At 53.0% G+C, this 21,046-nt stretch overlaps 2 long non-coding RNA genes across 5 annotated transcripts; both read left to right on the top strand.

Moving 5' to 3' along the window:
* Nucleotides 1-391: 391 nt before the first annotated feature.
* On the top strand, nt 392-9,994 carry LOC309634367. 4 transcript variants are annotated; one of them, XR_014248057.1, is made up of 3 exons: nt 392-5,503; nt 6,495-6,614; nt 9,423-9,994. It is a non-coding gene; the product is annotated as an uncharacterized lncRNA (long non-coding RNA). The 4 variants fall into 4 exon arrangements; XR_014248058.1 differs by having other exon boundaries at nt 6,495-7,092; XR_014248059.1 differs by lacking the exon at nt 9,423-9,994 and adding an exon at nt 7,003-8,035.
* Nucleotides 9,995-10,155: 161 nt separating this feature from the next.
* On the top strand, nt 10,156-20,592 carry LOC309634138. Its single transcript, XR_014247872.1, has 3 exons — nt 10,156-10,671; nt 12,990-18,451; nt 19,555-20,592. It is a non-coding gene; the product is annotated as an uncharacterized lncRNA (long non-coding RNA).
* The last annotated feature ends 454 nt before the right edge of the window (nt 20,593-21,046 follow it).

Below are 21,046 nucleotides of genomic sequence, written 5' to 3'. Positions count from 1 at the left end.
CCCTTCTCCCCAAAGCCTGCCATCCCTGGAGCCATCGACATCCTGTCGGGAAGACACATGAGGCTCCAAGGGACGTTCATACATCCCACCAGAGCCCAGAGCTGCCTGTTGGAGGCCGGGCTGAGAAGAGGTCGCAGGAGGTCGTGGGGCCCATGCCCCCATCCCACAAGAGGGACACAATGGCGACTGTCGGCCCCCCGTCTGGACACTCTAGGCTCCTGGACAGAAGCCATCCAGGTGCTGACCCCGCTGCCTTTCCCCTTGTTTTCCCGCTGTTCGCAGCCCTGACCCTTAGTCGGAGCCGTGGCCTGGAGGCCCTGAGAGGGTGGGCTCTGGAGTCTGTCTCCCCAGCAGAGTCCTGGGTCTCCAGATGGGGCCCCTCAGGGCACAGCAGGATCCCTCAGCTGAGGGCCCTCCGGGCTCCCCCTCTCTGCCCCCCACCCTGGCTCCTGAGGTGCCTGAGCTGGGGACGGGGCAGGGACCCAGGCCTCCGGTTCTTTCTGAGCCAGCTCTCCGTGGCCCGGGATCAGGCGGGAGGATGCAGGAACTGTATGAAGAGCCCACAAGGCTTGGGCGGCCTGCCTCCTTCTGTGCCTCCCCCTCAGCCTGCCACACTGCAGGGCCCCAGGCAGGAAGTGTGCGGGGCGGGGACAGGGGTTCCCTTCTCATGGCCCCCAGCCACCCTGCTGAGGTGTGGTCTTGGGCTGGGCCCTCCCTGGGGTCTTAGAGTCACGGGTGGTCCAAATCCCAGGCTCCCCGGCTGTGCCTTCTGAACTGAACTTGGTCGTGCTCCATCCTTTCCAGGGAGCACTTCCCCTCCCCCACTGCCACCTGGAGGTCCCCAAGACCTCCAGCTGCCTCTTTATAGGTTTATTTTTGGGAGGAGGGAGATAGCTGTAGGGTTTCTTATTGTGAGTGGGACCTCTGGGGTTCAAGCTGGGAGGACAGGATTAGTCTGGGGAGGGGTCCTGGGTGGAGTGCCCACCCCCCTGCCCAGGCTCCGGGGTCCCATTCCCTGCCCCAGCCCACTCTCCATCTGCACGGCCAGGCCACTCTACACCCGGCTCCATCAGGCCTGCTGTGTAGACACTCTTAAGGCCAGTGCGGTAGAAGGAACAATGCCCTCCCAAAGACGTCTACATCCTGATCCCTGAAAACTGTAAATACGTTATTTACTTGGCAAAAGGGACTTGGCAGATGTGATTAAATTAAGGATCTTGAGATGGGGAGACTAGCCTGGGTGATCCAGGTGAGTCTAATGTCATCACAGGGCAGGAGAGGAGGTCAGTGATGCCCTGTGAGAAGGACTCAACCCACTTTCACTGCCTCTGAAGGTGGAGGACCGGCCACGAGCCAAGGGATGTGGGCACCATTAGGAGCTGGAAAAGGCCAGGGAACCGGTTCTCTGGAGCCCCCGGAAAGTAAAGCTGACACCTTGGTTTTATCGCCATAAAACTCATATCAGACCTCCAGAGCATGAGACCATAAATGTGTGTGGTTTTAAGCCACTGGGTTTGTGGTGATTTGTTATGGCAGCCACAGGAAACTAACACAGCTGGGACCAGAAACTCTCAAGGAAGCTCCATCACTTTCCTCTGAATGTTCCTTCATCCTCGCTCCAATCTGGGCCCGGGGTAAGCAAGGTTGGCAACAGGGACGGCAGCGACTGCAGCATTGCTGCACCGGGGCCACCTGTCCTCGGGGAGGGAGCCAGCCACAGAAGCATCTGGCTTGCCCTGGTTCCTCGTGGCCGTTCTCATGGGCAGTCAGCCCTCACCACCTTCTCAGTAACCCTGCAGCTCTGCCCACATCATCCTTCCCATTTCCTTCTTGCTGCTGGGAGAGATGGAGCTTGGAGACCCCACGCCCCCCTGATGTCCCCATTCCATTTCTGAGATGCACGGATGCAGAAGCAGAAGTCAGCACGGATGTTTCTTCATGAAAAACATGCCCCCCCGCCTTTCCAGATTGTTCTTCCCACTTGATCTGACTCCCGAGGCCTTCAAGGGAGAATAAAACTGCTGGCAGAGCTCCCTAATGAGGCAAACCCAGCCTCCTGCTGCCAAAGGATGGTGCAGACAAACACAGCAAGACGGCCATGCACGTGTGCATGCATGTGTGAGAATAAGTGTGTGTGCATGTGTGCATATGCACATGAGGGCCCATGTGTGCACATGGCTGTGAAGGTGGTCATGCACGTGTGCTCACATATTTGTACGTGTGCAAGCGCGTGTACGTCTGAGGTTTTCAGGGACGGGGGTGGGAACACTTCCCTCACTGGCTCCTGACCTTCCGAAGTTACAGTGCAGACCTAGTTCTTAAGTGGAATCCTGTCTTCTGGGGGTTGAGACCTCCTGGCTTATCATCTGAGCCTGGCTTCCATCTGCTGGAAGGAGCTGGGTGGGAGCTGTGATCGTTAGTCGATTTCACAGAGTCTTCACCTCCAGCGCAAGAGTCTCTAGGGTCACACACTTAATGTGATTATTCTGAAAAACTCAGTGGAGTGACTTATCTTATGAAACCCCTGCTACCCACAGGTTACTGGACAAACCAGCCAAATCCGTCTTTCGTTCTCCGTTAGACCCAAGACTCAGTGATGTTGTTTTCACGGTTCATAGTTCAGGGAAATTTACATTCGGTTCCTTTTAGAGAATATAAAGGTGGTTGTTACATAACAGAGAGTAGACTAGGAGAAATGTTGGTATAATTTCAGCACTTGAAACTATAAGTTAAAGACTTAAACTGAGTGTTCTGGACTTGCAACTTCCACCCACTGACTGGTCAGTGAGTGGGTTTGGACAGAAGTGCTGGCAACAACACAGCAGAACATCTCAGCAGAAGGACCCACTGGTGACTTGATGCTTCTCACTCCACAAACAGGTGACGGGTCAGCCCATTTCTTTGCTCAAATATCTGTGGGTACACGAGAGGAGGCATCATCCACTCAGGATGTGGTATCAACGATATAACATAGCTCATCTTTTACATGAGCATTTCCTTCTCAGAATAAACCTTTTCCTGCAGAGCACGGATTGGGAAATGGCCATTGGCTTTGCCGTTCTGTTTAGTACCTCAGTGTGCTGCGTGAGAGCATTGGCAGTCAGGCTCTCCTTGGATCTGGTCTCCTCTCCTTGAGATGCCAAGAGGAGGCTCCCAATCAGCTCTCAGGCTGCTGCCCTCAGGCACTCAGGGGAGAGGGGGCCAGATGGTGTGATTGCTGAATTTGTGCAAAGCTGATCAATGGAGCATTGCGTAAGTCTGAATACAGTCAGGCCACCAGCCAGGTGGGTGGACTCGGGCTAGTTATGAACAAATGCAAACTCCAGTTTTCTCATTTGTAGTAATTATCCCTACCTCACAAGATTGTTGTGGGGATGAAAATGAATGAATGTATGAAAGCTCTTACAACAGTGTGGGCACTTAGCAAGTGCTCAGTGAACGTTGGTTTGTTGTAATCACCACTACCATCACCATCACCATCATCATCATCATCATCACCGCCACCACCATCAGCATCATCATCACCATCATTATCACCATCATCACCATCATCATCACCATCATCACCATCATCACCATCATCACCATCACCATCACCATCATCACCATCATCACCATCATCATTATCATCACCATCATCACCATCATCATTATCATCACCATCATCACCATCATCATCACCATCATCACCATCATTATCACCATCACCAGCACCACCACCACCACCATCATCATCATAATTATCACCACCATCATCATCACCACCACTATTATTATGATTTTCATGATGTATCACCTGGCTTGGTAGTAGGCACAGAGAGGTTTAATCAACTATTACTATCATAAATTAAAGAAAGAATGGATGCCTGAGTAAATAATGAAAGAAATATTAGCGCTATTATTAGGTGCTATTATCATTCCTATTTCACAGACAAGGAAGCTGAAGCACAGAGAGGAACCTGCCCAGCATCACAAAGAGGAGTCAGGATACAACGTCAGTAAATCTCAGTCAAGCTCTTAACCCTGGAAAGATCTGAGTTCTGGAAAGAGGATGGCTCTGTAGGACGGCTGCACGGGGGGACTCTAGCCCCAGTTAGATGCTTCAAGTAAGTGACTCAGTCATTTCAACCACTGAAAGTCTATGATTTTATGGAAACTGTTTATTCAGGTAGCCAACTGCAAAATAGAGAGTGAATGGGGTCAAGTATTTTGAAACATGTTCCTAGATTAGTAAACAAAGACTGGGATGCTCTGGGGAGAGATATTTGGCTATTAAAAGATAGTCAGTGGGATTCAGTTTTCAACATGGAAGCGGTGTGGGAGGCTAGGCCAAGGCCCCTCCCATCTGAGCTGCTCATAAAGCAGCTCCCAGGACACACACAAGACTGACTGCTGGCAGCTGCATTTCTAGTGCTTGTCTACATGTTTCTCATTTGATTCTTCTCTTATTGGAGCCTTGAGAGATGTGACGAGCTGAAACTTCCTTTAGGGCAGCAAACCCCCGGAAAAAGATACAGCAATTCTCAGCTCTGATTCAAGATGAACCTCCTTCCCCTTCATTATAAAATACCAATTATCTCTCTTTATCTCCAAGTGAGCAGAGTTATTTCAATTTAACAGCGTGTGAGAAATGTACCACAATATAATAAAAGGACCAAGGATGCACTATTTAATGTCAGAATGACAGATGCTTCAATTAGACAGACAGGGCTATTTCTCCCCAAAATAGATAAAGATGAAATTTTTATAAGATTGTGCTGTTTGTGTTTATATACAGTACTGTTACAAGCTTTCATTACAAGATAAATTAAATAAAAGCTCCTCTTTCAATGGAAGCTGACCATCTTGCTAATAATTTTGCGACTCAGAATGACACTTCATCAAAGCTTCTGGTCTGCTCACGTGGAAGGAGCAGTCTTTGAGGACGGGAGACGTCCTCCAGGTAAGAAATCTCACCCTAACATTTATAGATCTTTTCCCAAGAGCACTAGGAAGGTGTGATTTGAAGTTACCATTTGGCTGAAGCTTGCGGAGATATTTTTTGACCTGTGAAATTTTCTTTTCTGCTTGGTCCGGGTTTAAAGTCGTTGGACAGTTCATGGCCAGGGTGGGGTCTGGTTCAGGATTTTGCTGCTCTCATCGTTCTCTCTCCCTTGGCAGATGTAATCAGCTGCGGATCTGCTCATTACCATGCCTGGGACCTGGAGACTATTAGGTAGGGCAGCGGAGGGTCACACTGTGTCTTTAGTGGCTTCTGACCCATTGTTGCCATTTCCTTAATTGTCATCATTACAAATGAAACAGTGTTACCAGTAGCAGCCATGCTTTCAGTTTCTAAAGCTTTCTTTCCAATGACTCCTCTGTTCTTCATTTTAGGGTTTTCCATTCCCCAAACATTATGAGAGCACATTATTTTATATAATTGGAAAAATACATCAGCTGTGTGAATACATTTGGAATTCTACAAACAAAATGCCTGGTTCCAGGGAAACGGTGGCCTGAGGTAACGTGGAGCTCCTCCTTCTAAAACATAAATGAGCATCAGATGAAATGTGAACAGTTGATAAAATATACAGAGGGGTTCACCAGAATAAAAAGGAAGGCCTTGGGCCAGAAAATAACATGGAACAGTAAGCGTGTGAGTTGTAGGTGTCTTCCGCAGAGTTGTGAGTCTGGAAAGAGAGCCGAACGCCAGAGTCTTTGGCTGTAATGTTTGTGCAGGGAAGGGTGTGAGGTCTCAAGCCCAGCTGGCTGGGTGATTGGGGCTTTGACCTTTGCCCAGAGAAGGACCCCTGGGACAGGTGGCCTAATTGGCCACAGGAGGAAGTGGAACTCAGCCCAGGTAGACTGGGGTGGGGCTAATTGGAAAATTGAAACTCCAAGCCTGTTCCTCCGAGGAATTTGGAGTCCAAATTTTTATTGCTAACATGATCTTTCATATTTTTTAAAATATAAATTTATTTACAGCAGAGATTATATATTCCATGGGAAACGTATGAGCCCTGGATTCTGCAAGTTTCCCTTTAGAGTTTTGTTTTGGGGCATTTGTTTCTGTCATGACCAGAAGGGCAGCCCCATGTGGGACAACTGTCTCAGCTTGGGTCATACCGGCTTCCTCTGGGTCCTCCCCTGGACTTTGGTCCCCCTGGACCCCGGTCCCCTGGAGAGTGGCGTAAACTCAGCTTCCTGGAAGGGCAAGGGCCACCCTGGGTTCCGGTGCCCAGCCCAGCACCTGACACCCAATACCTGTCCCAGGTGTTGGATGAATGCTGTTGAGTGAGAGGATGAAGGGGTCACCAGGGTTTCACTTCTGGGACTATGTCCCAAGGTTTAAACAGAAACTCACTTTTACTGGGGGAAAACAACTTGAAGAATGAAACAAAAGTGGAGAATATCTTTCATTCAGTTAACATTTTTAAAAAATGAATACCCGTTTTAAGACATTTCGCTCTGTGACGTGAGTCTGCCCCCTCCTCCTCTGTGTGTGTCTGCAGCATCCTGACACAGAAGGCGGGACCAATGCTCTTAAACAAAGGATCTTTAATAAAGAAGATTTATCATTCCAAAGGCTTCTGTTCCGACTGTCGGACCCAAGGTGGAGGAGAGAGGAAGAGGTGGTTTGGGGTTTCTAAAGCTCTTGTGTCACAGGAGATACAAAGAGATAATTAGAACTTTGGGTGAGAAGGTACTAGAGAGGCAGAGGAGGGAAGGGGAGAATGAGCCGGGAGAAGATGGGGTGCCTTTAGCCCTTGACGTCACATTATGCTCCTTCCCATGTCCTCCGCCTTCCTCTTGTTTGTAGAAAACTTTATCCTCCTAGGCCTTCCCTGAGTTCCAAAGAGCAAATTTAATGAGAGAAGTGAGAAAATGCAGAGATGAAGGAAAGCAGTCAAGCAAGACAAAATAATAATAGTTAAACCATAAAACAAAGTCAAGGACCTTTAGTTCCTCCTCAAGGGCAAAAGATAATATTCTGAGCCATGACTTTGAGCTGTTGTGCAGATATTGGAACCCCACCGCCCCACTAGGTGGAGGAAGTTAACTGCATGCTGCCCACCAGCACATAGACCCCAGACCAGATGGAACCAGAAGGTGGGTGATGTTGACTCCCAATTACCTCACCACTGACCAGTTGGAACAATATCCACGAGCTTATCAGGCACCTCATGACCCTCGCTCTAGTGTTGCCTTTAAAAACCCTTCCCTGAAAGCCATTAGGGAGTTTAGGTCTTTTGTGCATGAGCTGCCCATTCTCCTTGCTGGGACCCACATTGGGTGCCTTGCAATAAACACTGTACTTTCCCTCACCACAACTCAGTGTCAGTAGGTTGGCTTTGCTGCGTGCAGGTGAGTGGACCCAAGTTTGCTTCAGTGACACTGTTGTACCCTGAATGGATGGAGCACTGGGACCAGGGGAAGGGGGTACCAGTATTTGTGGATACTTTGATCTGATGTAACCCGCATAAGCTGAGCCAGACCAGTCGCACCTTAAAGCCACCTTTGCATTCAAAGAAATACCAATCTGAGCATGCAAAGTGATTACCTAAGTATTTCAAAGGATAGCAGAGCAAAAAACTTCTTAAAAATGGCTCCTCTTTCTTGCTGGTTTCTCACACATGCAAAGGCTGCCACCATCAGCTTTTCTTTTTCTTCTCTCTTAACTACACCAACCTCTCCCCCACAAAGGCTACTCAGCACTGTCCCTGGTACGAAGTTTATTGATGTGGCTTGAACTTAAAAAGACAGAGATTGCCGCAGGAGAAGGAGCAGTGAATCGGGAATCTGATTCGACCCCATGTCTTCTAAGGAGGACTGGGGACTCGCCTGAGGTCACTTAGCTAGAAAGAGGCAGGACCAAGACCTATTATCTCCCTTTGGCAGGAAAGAAGCCAGGATCTGTTCTGCATAGTGCCCCAGGTTGGGGAGAGTCAGGTCAATAACGCATGCAGGGAGCTCGGGCTGAGGTTACAGGGACTGAGCTCTACCTAACTGGGTGTGTGTTTGCCTGCGTGTTCAGGGTGAGGCCTGGGAGTGACAACTCTGCTCTGGGATGCAGGGGAAGAGCATCACCTAGCCCTGTTGCCCCCCCACCCCTGTCCTTCCCCTTCACCCAGTGTTGCCAGAGCTATTGGTCTTGTGACCCACGGTGGTCTGGTGCTGATGGAGCCTGGGGACACGGTATCTGTTATCCTATAAGCACTTCTCCCAGTAGCAGGTGTAGTGGGATGTGTGTCTCCTTCAGTCACACCAGGCTCCAGATTTGCACAGAACACAGAGTTGAGAGGAGGTGGCTGGCATACGCAGATGAGGAAATGTGAGACCCAGCCCTCAAGGAGCAGCATGGCGCAGGGTGCAAATGATGGACAGCCGTGAGGGGTGCAGCCAGATGAAGATCCAAACTGAGTTTTGCCCCAGGGACAAGGCCCTTGGCAGAGGGCTCTCCTGAGTCTGGGATCTGGCAATGGTGGCAGATGGCTGGGTGACTTTTAAGGCCGAGCCCATCGCACTCAGTGCCGCGCACAGCCCACATCCCAGGACAGTCTGGTCAGGAGCGAGGTGGTGGTCTTTGCTGAGCAGACTTCCAGAACCTACACCTCTATTGTGCTCCCATAGGGTACGAGGAAGTCTGGCCTCATAACAGACCGAGGCCTCATAGGGCGACCAGGAGGGTCCCAAGATCCCAGGACCAAGAGCCTCCCAGGCCCATCCTCGAAACAGCTTTTCACTGTAGCCAGTGATGTAAACTGCAATTTGCCTGCAAAGATGTTGTTTAGAAGCGTTTCCAAATGTCTGTGGCTGCTCTCATTAAACTATGTTTGCCTATGAATCAAAACTAACGGTATTCTATTTAATTTCCCTCTCTCAAATAGCATGATGCTTAATGTAAACCAATTACTACAATTTTACTTTCTAAGAAATCAGGAAATGTAATCAAGGAGATGCAATTTGTTTGCTTTTCATGAAATATTACAGCGTGGCAGTGACAGGAGGTGGCCTTAGGAGGGATCAGAACATGCGTGTGTGTGTGTGTGTGTGTGTGTGCGTGCGTGTGTGATGGGGGTATAGTCGTGTGTGTGTTGTGCCTGTGTGTTTGTGCGTGTGTGAGATGCATGTCTCTGTGTGGGATGTATGTGTGTCTGCGTGTGTGATGTGTGTATTTACCCAGAAAGCCACACATAGACCTGAGCCAGAGGAAAGGCCAGGGTGTGGGTGAAAGCTTGCACAAACACGGAAGTATTAAGTATTTCACAAAAGGCTGATCCAACAGACCTTAATTCGGAGACCTGTAGGGCTTAGGGAAGGTATGTGACCACAGATGTGCTTCTGCCTAATTGTCAGCCCATAAAGTTTGAGAGGGCATAATAACAGGCATTTTATTTTAAATTTCCTTTTTTATTTTAAATGATAATTATACTTCCCAGGGAAAGAGGTGAACGTCCTACCTGCAGCAGTGGCCTGAGAGCAGAGGAAAAGCCGAGCCGAGCCTGCAGAGAGGAGGAGAAGTCTCCCGCCCCAGGAGACCCCACAGGTCAGAGGAGCCCCAAACCCACCCTCTGCCCCCGCCCTCAGGGCCCTGCTGGGATCCTGTGATGCTAGTGAAACACTGCTCTTCTCAGCAGACTGTTCCCCCCACACCCGGGCCCTGGCTCCAACTGTCCTTTCGAGAGAAGTCAGCTCCTCGGCCCGATGGGCAGTGTTGAGGTCCTGGGGAGGCTTTGGAGATGCTCTGTGACTTCCCCCGGAGAGCTCTCTCTTAGGGCCAGGGGTGGTGGCTGGTAAGCAGTTCTCACCTTGGTCCTCCAGCCTCAGGCTCTGACCAGGGAGTGAATGCTCTCTGATCCCTTTCCTTTTCTTCCAAAATCCCTAGAGGCTCCCATGCAGGCACCAGGCAAGGGGGGCTTAGGGACCAGCTGAGCAGAAGCAGCCAGGAGGCTGGCTGGCCCCCCAATGGGGCGGTCACAAGGGTTTGGATCAAGCAGGCGTCTGGTGCTCTGCAGACATTGGGTCCCCTCTGAGGAGGTCTGTTCCCTAGAGGGCAGGGTGCGGGGGGTTGGGGGGGGCCACTGGGGAGAGCGGCAGGGGGAGGGCTTCACTTTTTCTCATGGAGGCGAAATTCGTGTAACACACAATCCAGGGTGTGATGTTATGCAAGCACCAGCTCTCTCCCGCTCAAAGCTTCTTCATCACCCAGAAGACACCTGTACCGTGAACTCCTTAACTCTTTAGGGCCCGGATTCCTTCCTTTAAAACCCCTGTTGCCTGAAGTTTCCTCTATAATTTCCAGCATAAAGGCCTTGACCCACGGCCTGGCCGTCTTGCCCCACATTCATGTCTCCTTGGCAGCCTCACAGCCAGTTTGGGGGGATTTTTGCTCACAGTCTGGGACATCCCTGGCACGTGCTGTCCCGGCTGCAGGTTGGCTGTGCCGGGGGGCAGGGGGGCGCCCACGGGTCGGCTGGCGAGCCGGGGGCGGGGCCGAGACCCAGGGCAAGCGGGCGGGGCAGGGCCTCCTTGGCAAGGCAGGTGGCTTCTCCGAGCGCATCAGAAAATGGGCACAGCAGCTCTTCTCCAGGGTGCCGGGAACACGCCAGGAGATGCCCGAGGCCTGGCCGCTGTGTGGAGGATTCGGTGACAAAATGTCTGGGGACGCCTAGTTCACGCGAGTGACTGGTAAGTGTTAGTCCCCCTCTTCCCTGCTGGGGGCCGGGCGGGGGGAAGCTGGGGAGGCAGCATGGGGATGCGGCTTCATTTCTCGGTCTGGGCCACCAGATGGGAGCGCAGGTGCCTCTGCCTGGGCCCCTCACACACAGTTCTCCGGGTTTTCACCAGAGGACCTTGGTGTCCAGGGCTGCGCTCAGCTCCCTCCAGACACTTCCTGTCTTATCACCTGTGACATTTTTCAGGACGGATCTTGCTACGTGGTGTGATTCCTCCTTCAAGTCAAGAGACCCCGGCATGGGTGCCTGGTGACAAGCCCCTCTTCCAGATTCCACGGGCTTGACCCCATGCTGGGGGACGGGTGGCGAGGGAGGGCTGGACGGGCCCGGTGTCCTGCACAGGGAAGGAGGCTGAGATTTGCCTGAGTGGGACCGAGAGTAAGGGACACACGGAGCAGGGGCAGAGGGGCTCCAGCGTCCCTGCCCTGACCCCTGCTGTCACCACGGCAGTGCGGGGGGGGCTCCATTCTGACAGGCTGTCCCTTTTCTCCCATCCTGAGAGCCGTCCCAGAACCCTCCCTACGGGGGCCAGAGAGAACTGTCCCTCCCCACCAGGCCCTTCTGGAAAGGGGGGCAGGCGTCTTGCACACTCTGCCCCCAGGGAGATGTCAGTAGAAGGTAGGATGGAGGACCCTCCCTGGGGCTGGGGAGGCAGGCTTGGGGACCGGGCTGCAGAGGAATCACCGGGAATGATCCAGAAGGAAGGGAAGTCACCGCCTGCTGCCTGCACCCTTTCTTGGTGTGGTTTTGCTGTTTCTTGGCTGTTTCTTTTGGCCTCTCAGCGTCAACATCGGTGTAACCTGACGTCCCCCCAGAGATTCCCACTGTGGCTCTGGCTGGCGTGTTGGCGTGGTCCCCACCTCCACCCCCAACCTTGGCCACCCACAGATGCTCGTGGGGTCTCGGAGGGAGGTTGGAGCACCTGACAGGCTGGCAGAATGCCCAGGACAGAAAAGGTGCCCCAGGGTCCGAGGTCAGGGGCCAGCGTTTCCTTCTGTATCAAATGTGTCAGGATCTTACCTTCCCAGCTTCGGCACAATAGAAAGATAAACAAATAGACCACATCTTCTCGTTTAAGAGGAAAACACTGAATGAAACCATTTTATCTTAGTTTTAAGAAGGAAAATCTCACCTGATGGGTTTTCTGTCATTACTGATGTCATGCCTCCCAGCAGACGTGGCCTCAAGTTCAGCCACTGTCATTTGGGAAAAGCCATGGGGCAAACACGGGGGTCCCCGTCTGTTGTCTGGTCGCCCAGTTTTTCATTCGACGAGAATGTCTGAACTTTAGCCACAGGTTAAACTTGACACGCAATCAAACTCAATCTTTAAATCCACAAACTTAGGCCTAAGATGACACGAAATCACTCTGGGTGCCCGTGATTGTCGTATGGCACCTATTTTACGGGACACATGTATTTATATTTAGAATATTTATATTCCATCAACCTGTGGCCTTATTTCATTCCTCATATATTGAACAGTTTCTCTAGCATTTGCTGAAAAGAATCTCCTGCAGGTCCCCTGAACCTGCACGGTGAGGGCAGCGTGAGCGCATCTTGGGCATGTGGGGCAATGAGCGGAATCGGGTGGGCTTTTCGGGGGAGGGTCTCTGTTAATTCAGAAGCCCAGGGTCTCGGTGACTCCGGGGCTGCTTCTGGGGGAGCTGAGGTTTGGGAACCAGAGCAGCAGCGGGAGCCTCCCCTGGGCTGCAAAGTCCACAGCACACCCAGACAGAACCCAGGGGTTTCGAGCACCCACGGCAAGAGGTCCGCTTGAGGTGGCCACCTGCATCCTCGCCTCTGAGCGGGCAAAGGGCTGGGGAACGGCTCCCCGACTCCGACCAGGCCTGATGTCACTGTGGTCCCAGGTCTGCCAACGGCTCCTCCATCTCCCTGAGAGGCAGCTCAGCTTTGTAGACTCTGGCTGCGGGCTGCTGGGGTCCTCGCCGGAAGCCCAGAGGCCAGAGGGTGGTCTTCGGCATTGGGACAGTTGACAGGAGTGTCCAATGAAAGCAAAGGCCCCTCCCACTTCTGCCTGTCTCCTGGCACCCCACAGCGATGCTTCTCTAAGGAGTCGCCTGACCTGCTGCCGGTTCCTCGCCCTCCCCCGGGACCTTCTTGTAGGTTGTCACCAGACTGCCAGGCACCCTGGACACATCTGCATCTCAGCTGATGCTGTGCTGACCCCTGTTTCTGAAGCACCCCAGGCGGCCCCCGGGACACGGCCCTCCCGAGGCAGCCCCTCCCTCACCCCCTGTCTCCTCTGCAGGCCCCTCCCCCCGGCTCACCTGTGCCACCCAGGCCTCAGCTCTCTTCTCTGACCGCCGCCTTCCCCCGAGGTGACCTCTTTTGGTCCTGTGCTTGGCAGAACAATGGCCCCAAAGATGTCCCCACCCTAGTCCTGGGAACCTGTGAGTATGTGCCCTTATATGGCAAAGGGACTGTGTGGCTGGACCCTGAGATGGAAGATGGTCCTGGAGTGTCAGGGTGGCCTGTGTCATCACGGGGCTCCTGGGAAGGTGTAAAGGGAGGTCGGAGGAGAAGGGAAGGCCATGTGATGATGGAAGATGCCCAGGTGCTTTGCCAGGGCCGTTGCTCTCAGCAAAGACCCTGCAAACAAGTTTTGGGGTGTCACTGTCACATCCCAGCAGCCCGGGGGCTACTGCCAGGGACCCGGCACAACCAGCACCTGGGGAAGACCTGGGCACTGAAAGCCTGCTCAGGTAGCCATGTTGGAGGACAGAACGGGCAACGGTGTTCCTTGGCATCGGCAGTGAATGGAGGGAAGTCAGTCACAATGAGCATCCCTGGCTGACACCAGGCGTATTGGGTTAAGGCCCATCTTAATGACCCCATTTTAATTTGATTACCTCTGTAATGACCCTATTTCCAAATAAGGTCCCAGTCTGGGGACTGGGTTAAGACTTCAGTATATATTTTGGGGGGACACAATTCAACCTGCATCATGGCCTATTTCTTAGAGGCTCACTGGTGCAGGAGAGGCCTCTTCTCTCTTTTTCTCCCCGGAGCTGGGACACCTTGGATGAGAGAGGTGAGAGCCGGGAGGATTGCCAGGGCCCACAGTGACACCCGTCCAACAAGGATGCCCAGTGACAGCGTCCGCTCCCACCTCCTCCGAGTGGGGAGAAAGGAGAGCCTTGGGAAGTGGGGCTCTGCGGGGCCTCTTCTTAAGTGGCTTATTCCTGGTCCAGCTCATCTTCACCACCATGACAGGGGTAGGAATTTTCAACTTAATTGTGAAGGTATTGATGGTGCATCTTACACGAGAGGCATGCTTCTTACAGTCATACGAACCCCTCCAGAAAATAGCAGCTGACGACCTGGGCTGCGGCGTCTACTTCTTTCCTGACTGGGGAGCCCCGAGAGACAGTGGCAGGGACCCCGACATCCATCCACCTCTTTTCCGACAGGGATGTGACCCGAGGCCCTTCCCCTCTCCTCCTCCTCTCCCCGCAGCGCCTGGCACAGGAAGTGCACCTCTGGCCTGTTGTTGGAGGGTGTGTATAAACCATTTCAAGTGTTTTCATCTGCAGTTTGGTGTCAGACCGTGAAGGTGAGCTCTGGAAGGTTTCATTTTTGTTTGTTTGAAAACCATCTTGTCTTTATATCGCTTATTCACTGGTCTGATTATAAGCAGCCCACCTGTCTTCCTGGGGGTCGGGGGTTGTACAGGAAGGAGTAGAAGGGCAGGCCGCTGGTCCGTCCTGCAAGACAGGGGCGGGGGAGGAGAGCTGGCCTCTTCTCCAGGCTGCAGAGGGCGCTCCGTCCTGTCTCGTGTCCTCCAGCCCTCCTCCCTGTCTTGGAGCCTTGGGGCTCTGCTCTGCCCTGCCCCAAGGAGGATGTAGGGTCTGGACCGCACATCAGTGGTGACTAGGAAAACAGGAGACCCACCACCCCTCCCCAGGTGTGCAGCTAGGTCTGTGCCAAGGCAGCAGGGATTCCGGAATCTCCCCACACAACCAAGAAGTAGGCAGAGAGTCCGGCCTTCTGACTCCTTCTGTGCCTGTTGGTTTGAAAACCAGCCCTGTACCTGGAGGGCAGGGAGAGACCGAGAGCGAGGCCGGCACTGCAGATGGGCAGGAGGCAGGTTAGTGAGCGGGAATCTTACTGCCGACGCTCATCTGAGTGGATCCCTGTGCCTGCCCACCTGCCCGAATCATAAAAGTTTATAGAGAGGCCTTAACGGGGTTCAGTCTCGTCCACCATCCGGATGGCCTCAACGCTTGACTCTCCCAAGGCTGCATCTGGTTCTTGGGTCCACTGGCGGTCACATCCTCTCGATGACCCCCTCCAAGAGTGCCATCTGGCTCTTACCTGCTCTCCTCGGAGCTGCAGGAGCCACAGGTAAGTCTAAGAGACAGAGGACTGTCTTTCAAAAGCAGCGCAAACTGCTGCCTCCCCGGAGACGGTTTTGGGGACGTTACACCCGCAGGGCGGGCTCTGGACCTGCCTCCCAGCAACCCTGTGCACCTGGGGTCTTTGCCTCTGATGCCGCGCTGTCCTGCCCCCTGGCACAGTGCTCTCTGCTCCTGGGGTGTCCGAGCTCCGGCACAGAGAGCCGCTGCTCCTTCCTCTGGGCCCTGAGCCGAGCCCCCAGAGGCCCCCGTGGAGAAGCCACAGGGTCACTCAGTTCATGCACAGGGCTCCCCTCCCGAGCTCCAGGGAACCGTCTCCATGTTATTCAGTGACCGTCACCTTCAGCTCCTGCCTTGGCAAAGCCAGCACGAGGGTGGGGAGCCAGCACGGAGACCTGGGGATCAGACAGGGACATGAAAGCTGCTTTCAGCAGGACCACTACCTTTGCTCGTAACCAGAGAAGCCGCTTGCCATTCTTGTGTCTCTCCCATGTCATCTCACAGCCCCCGCACTGGGACCCTCAATGCCTGGCCCAGGCGGAAGGGTGTCCCCCAGGAGTGGGGTGGGGTCTAGTAATGAGCATTTTAACTTAGATGGTGGCAGCAACAACAGTAACGACGATGGCAATAACAGTGGCAAAAGATGGGTTGTGAGTCCCGGACTGACCTGGGGCTTCTCAAAGGCAGGATGGTGGGGATTTGGTTTCCCTGGGGGAAGAGGTGCACTCGCCCACGGGGCAGGGCAGGGTTTGGGGTTGACCTCAGAGAAGGCTCTGGGGTGGCACAGCCAGGGCCCTTGCGGGGCAGTGGGCACTGTATATAGCAGTCTGGGCTTCACTACTGGGCATGGGTGGGGGGTGCAGGGTGTGGATGGGCACCGTGGCCTGGGGTCCAGCTGGGTTTAAGTTCTTTGGGGCAGTGACCATAGGGGCCAGGGTGGCCTTGCTGGTGCCAGCTGGGTCCATGTGAAGCCTCTGATGGGGACAGGTAGGGGACTTGGGGCAGGGGGCGTCCTGATAACCCGAGAGTGAATCCGTGTCCCCATTTCTCATCCTGGAGAAGAAGGCCCCTGTGCAGTGAGTGATCTCCAGGGAAAAAGAACCAATGGGAGGTATATGTATATATATGTGTGTATGTGTATATATATATGTGCATGTGTATATGCATGTGTATGTGTATATATGTATATGTATAGTATATAGATGCATGTGTGTATATGTGTATGCGTATATGTATGTGTATATATGTATGTGTATATGTATGTGTATGTATAAGTATGTGTATGTGTATAGGTATATGTGTATGTGTATATGTATGTGCATATATGTGTATGTGTTTGTTTATATATATGCATGTGTATATGTATGTATATATGTATGTGTATATATGTAGGTGTATATGTATACGTATGTGTATGTATATATATGCACGCACATGTGTATATGTGTATGCGCATATGTATATGCATGTGTATGTATCCATGTGTATGTATATGTATGTGTATGTGTATATCTATATACCTATATCTATATAGAGAGAAGAGATAGAGGGAGACAGAGACAGAGAGAGCGAGACAGAGAGAGATTTATTTTAAGGAATTGGCTCACATGAGTGTGAGGGCTTCCAAGGTCAGTCCAGCAGGCCGGGGACCCAGGGAAGAGTTGATGCTGCAGTCTTGAGCCTGAAATATGCAGTCCTTCCACGGTGGGGGAACTTCAGTTGTTTTCTTTTAAGGCCTTCAACTGATTGGGTTAGGCCCACCCACCTATGGAGGGTGATCTGCTTTACTCAGAGTCACGTATGTACATGCTCATTTCATCTTGTGTCTGGATCCTGGGGCTGGGGTACCCCAGAGGGAGCAGAGCAGACCAAGGGCACCTCAGCTATGTCCAGACCTGGGCAGCTCCTGGGGCCCCACCGCCTCCGTGGTGAGCTGTGGGAGCCGTGGGAGCCGAGGTCTGCAGGGGGTTTTCCTCACTTGTGGCTGACAAGGAACTTCTGGGGAACAAGCCGGGGAACTGGGTTTCTGCCCAGAGCCGTCTCAGAACGGGCTGCACTTTCTCTCCCTGTCTGCAAGATGGAGCGAGACGCAGCTGGGAGAGAGATGCTGTAGCTGGGAGGTGGGTCAGGGCCTTGGAGGGACTCCAGGCTGCTGGGGTCCTTGTCTCTCACCACCAAGTGGCTCTGTCTGCCACGTCAGGGGGCTGTGGGGTGAGTGGGCTACAGAGAGGGTGTGTGTGTCTATGTCCATATCGGTATCTGTGTCTACAATGTCTATTTCTGTATCTATACCTATATATATCTTTATTTATGTCTATTTCTCTCTCCTCAGTATTTTGCAAAGTGGGCCCTCAATTATATATTCATATATATATATATATATACACACTCACATACGTACACATCTTTCAGGTATACTTGAGATAACGCTTAATGACAGTAAACTTCGCTCCGACGGCAGAGTTTGGCTCTTTAACTCGGTTCTGTCTTCTGTGGGGGGAGCTGCCGTCTGACTGCCTGGGTCTCTCCAGGCAGCTCCGAGGAGTCTAAGAAGGGGGGGCTGGTTAGAGAAATGGTGCGTTGAAGAAGAAGGCATCTCTACATCAGTACTGCCTCTCAGTTCTGCATGCGTGAGCTGCCTCCCAGCTTCTGGAAGGGTCCCGGTGAGGCTCAGGTAACTCAGGCATCACTGTCCTCCTTCCTCCCCCATCACTGTCTCTCTCTTTCTCCCCCACCCCCTCTCCCTCAGAGCCCTTGAGCCCCAGATCCTGCCCCTGAAACGGGAGGGGAGTGGTCCCAGGACATTAGCCCAGCAAAGAGCTGAGGCGGACAAACATGCTGGCCACCCCAACACTTGACCAGTTGGAAGCGGGGCGGGGCTAACTCTTCAGCTGGGAACATCTAGACTGCCCATAAAGCACCCCCAGAGCTTGCCGATCTGAGTCGGTATCTAACCTGCGTGCCGAGGGGGCTGTGCACCTGGGTTGCCCCTCAAGGCTCAACTTCCTCATCTGTAAAATGGGGATGGTGACACTGAGCTGTGAGTTTTAAAGGCGATGATGTGCCGGAAGCCTCCTGCTCGGTGCTGGGGACAAGGTCAGGTGCCACTGTTATCTCTCAGCCTCAGTCTTCTCATCTATCAAGTGGGCATAACTACCCCACAACCAGGCGGTGTAGGAGGGGGATTACACCACACGCCTCAGAATTGATACTGATGACTAACAACTTTCGTCCTCTCTTCAGCTCATCAGAGGATGAATTTTCTAACTCTAAGAACTATCGAAAATGAACAACTGCTTTGGGAGGTGAGGTCTCTGTCCAGGTAGAAGCTGGCTGACCCATCGTCAGGAGCATGGTAGGAGGGCAGCTGACCTTTCACTTTCTGGGAAAGGAGCCGATGGAGCGGGAGGGAATCACAGTGGAGGCGAGGCCCCTCGTTCGAGGCTGCCCCATTAGGGCTGCTCTCCAGGTGCTGACTTTGGCCTGGGCTCCAGGCACCACCCCCAGGCCCAGCCTCTGACCTAGTCCCCAGGCCCTGCTCTCCCACTAACTGTCCCACTAATAGGACAAACAAACCCAGGTTTGGGCTTTTTATTTTCTGCCACATTTTGCAGCAACATTATGATCTTTAAGGCTGAAAATGTCACCCCCTCCAAAGGCAGCAGGGAGACCTGGCCCCTTAACTCACAGGACAGGCCTGGAATTGTGGGCACCCAGGCAGGCTGCAGGATTACCTCCTATTGGGGGTCCTATCCCACTCCCTGCTCTGGGTCCAGGCGTCTGCTAAACTGCAAAGAAAAGGCTTCACACATAAAAGCAAATGGAACCAGAGGACCTCCCGTGGCACCAGGGGTGGTGTCTGGACATGCTGTGCGTGGAATGGGGGAGTGCTGGGCCACTGAGCAAGGGCTCCTCCATCACTTCTCTTGAAGCTAGAGAGACACAAAACTGTCGCTTTTCTTTCCATTTGCATTTTTTTTGAATTTTATTTTACTTTTTTATAGAGCAGGATCTTATTAGTTACCCATTTTATACATATTAGTGTATGTATGTCAATACCAATCTCCCAACTCATCACACCACCCCCACACCACTTTCCCCCCTTGGTGTCCATACGTTTGTTTTCTCCATCTGTGTCTCTGTTTCTGCCCTGCAAACCAGTTCATCTGTACCATTTTTCTAGGTTCCACATATATGCGTTAATATACGATATTTGTTTTTCTCTTTCTGACTTACTTCACTCTGTATGACAGTCTCTAGATTTTTTTCCCTCGTCATCTTCAGACAGGCAGAGGATGTGCGCGTGTGGGGTGTGCAGACACACTCCCAAGTTTCTACAGAGAACGGAAAAACATGAAGGGCTGTCACTTATTTCTGCAGGAGAATTAATGCCTTTTGGGGTCCTGATGGCCTTGGGCTTCCTGCAGCCTCGTCTGGTGTCTCCTGGCTTCTCTACAGGGCTTTTGCACCTCCCGGCAACCCTCCCTCCTCACCCTCCACCCTTCCTAGTGCGTCTAAGAAGGCTGACGCCAGCAGCAGAGAATTCGAGCTCTGCCTCTATCTGCCCGCTGTTCTTAGAAGCGTCACAGAACCAAGAGACGCCTGCCACACAGATTTCAACCCACACGCCTTCTCCTCCCACCTGAACTGCCTCCTGCCAACGACTTTCTCTGCCAACTGCTGACGCCTGGAAGCCATGTACCCACCAGCCAGTCATGTCTGCTTGGGGATCTGCAGAAACCTTGGAGGTGACCTGTCCACGCTGGATGGATTTTTTTCTGCTCACCCGGCCCTCCCCAGGGCTCCCAGCTCAGGGAATTGCCCATCCGTCCAGGGCTTAAGGTTCACTCTGGGGCCTTCTGGATTCAGCCTTCCCCTGCCCAAGCACTGGGGACTCTGTGTCTCCAAAGGTTCCAAATGCGTTCACTTGTCATAATCTCCTAGATCCCCCATCCCCTCCCATCATCCTTTATGCTGAAGCCATAGGGAGCTTTCAAAAGTACACATTTTATTACGTCACGTCCGTGCTTAACTCCCTTCAGTGACCCCCAGCGTGACCGGAAGATCCTGCACCACCTGTTTCTGGGCCTGCCCTGCAGACCCCGCCCCCTTCAGGCCCTGCCCACCAGGCCCCGCCCCCACAACCGTGCCCCTGCAGAATCTGCCCCTCCATGGCCCTGCCCCATGAAGACCGTGCACCACCAGGCCCCGCCCACAAAGCCCCGCCCACGCCTACAGGCCCCGCCCCACATAACCCTGCCCCTGCCCACCCAGTCCCACCTCCCTTAGCTCTGGCCTCTCCAGAGCTTGGTCCTGCAAACATGGGGCGTTCCTTCATGCCTCAGTGACTGCACCTGGGACACCCCTTTGCACCCCTCTTCCTCTCCCCACCCCTGACCCATGTCTGCAGACCCTGGGCCTGTCTGGGACCCCTGCAGAGCCACCTCCCTGACCCTGAGTCCCTGAGATGCTGCTGTCCTGCCAGTTCCAAGGACAAACCAGCTTTTGAACCTGTGGCTCCCTCAGGTCCCGGCCCCACCCAGATGGCCTCCAAGCTCCGACCTCACGCATCCTGCACATCCTCCGCATCCTCTGTGTCCTGGTGCAAGCCAGAGGGGACCTGACCCCACCAGGCCTCCCAGAGGCACCTGCGGATGGAGGTGGGCTCAGGGCACCGCAAGCGCTGCCCACCCGGCGTGAAGATCCCCCCACCACCCGAGGCCCAGGGCTTCTCCCACCAGCGCCCTCTACTTCTCTAGAACATCCATTAATTTAGCTACACTTCCTGAGTCTAGACACTTTCTGAAAGTTTGTGCCTAAGATGAAACCCAGGCTCATTCTGTCAGTACATTTCGTTGGAAAAAAGAACAAACAACCTTCCAGATGTCATGGGAACTGACCCCACGTGCTCCCCTTTTCTCACTGTGATTGCGAGGTCTTCCCAGCTGTT

The sequence above is a fragment of the Balaenoptera borealis genome (genome assembly GCF_965194805.1).
Source record: "Balaenoptera borealis genome assembly, chromosome: 1".
In the NCBI taxonomy this organism is placed as follows: Eukaryota; Metazoa; Chordata; class Mammalia; order Artiodactyla; family Balaenopteridae; genus Balaenoptera; species Balaenoptera borealis.
The sequence above is the reverse complement of the archived record's forward strand: the minus strand, read 5'-3'. Positions and strand labels throughout refer to the sequence as shown.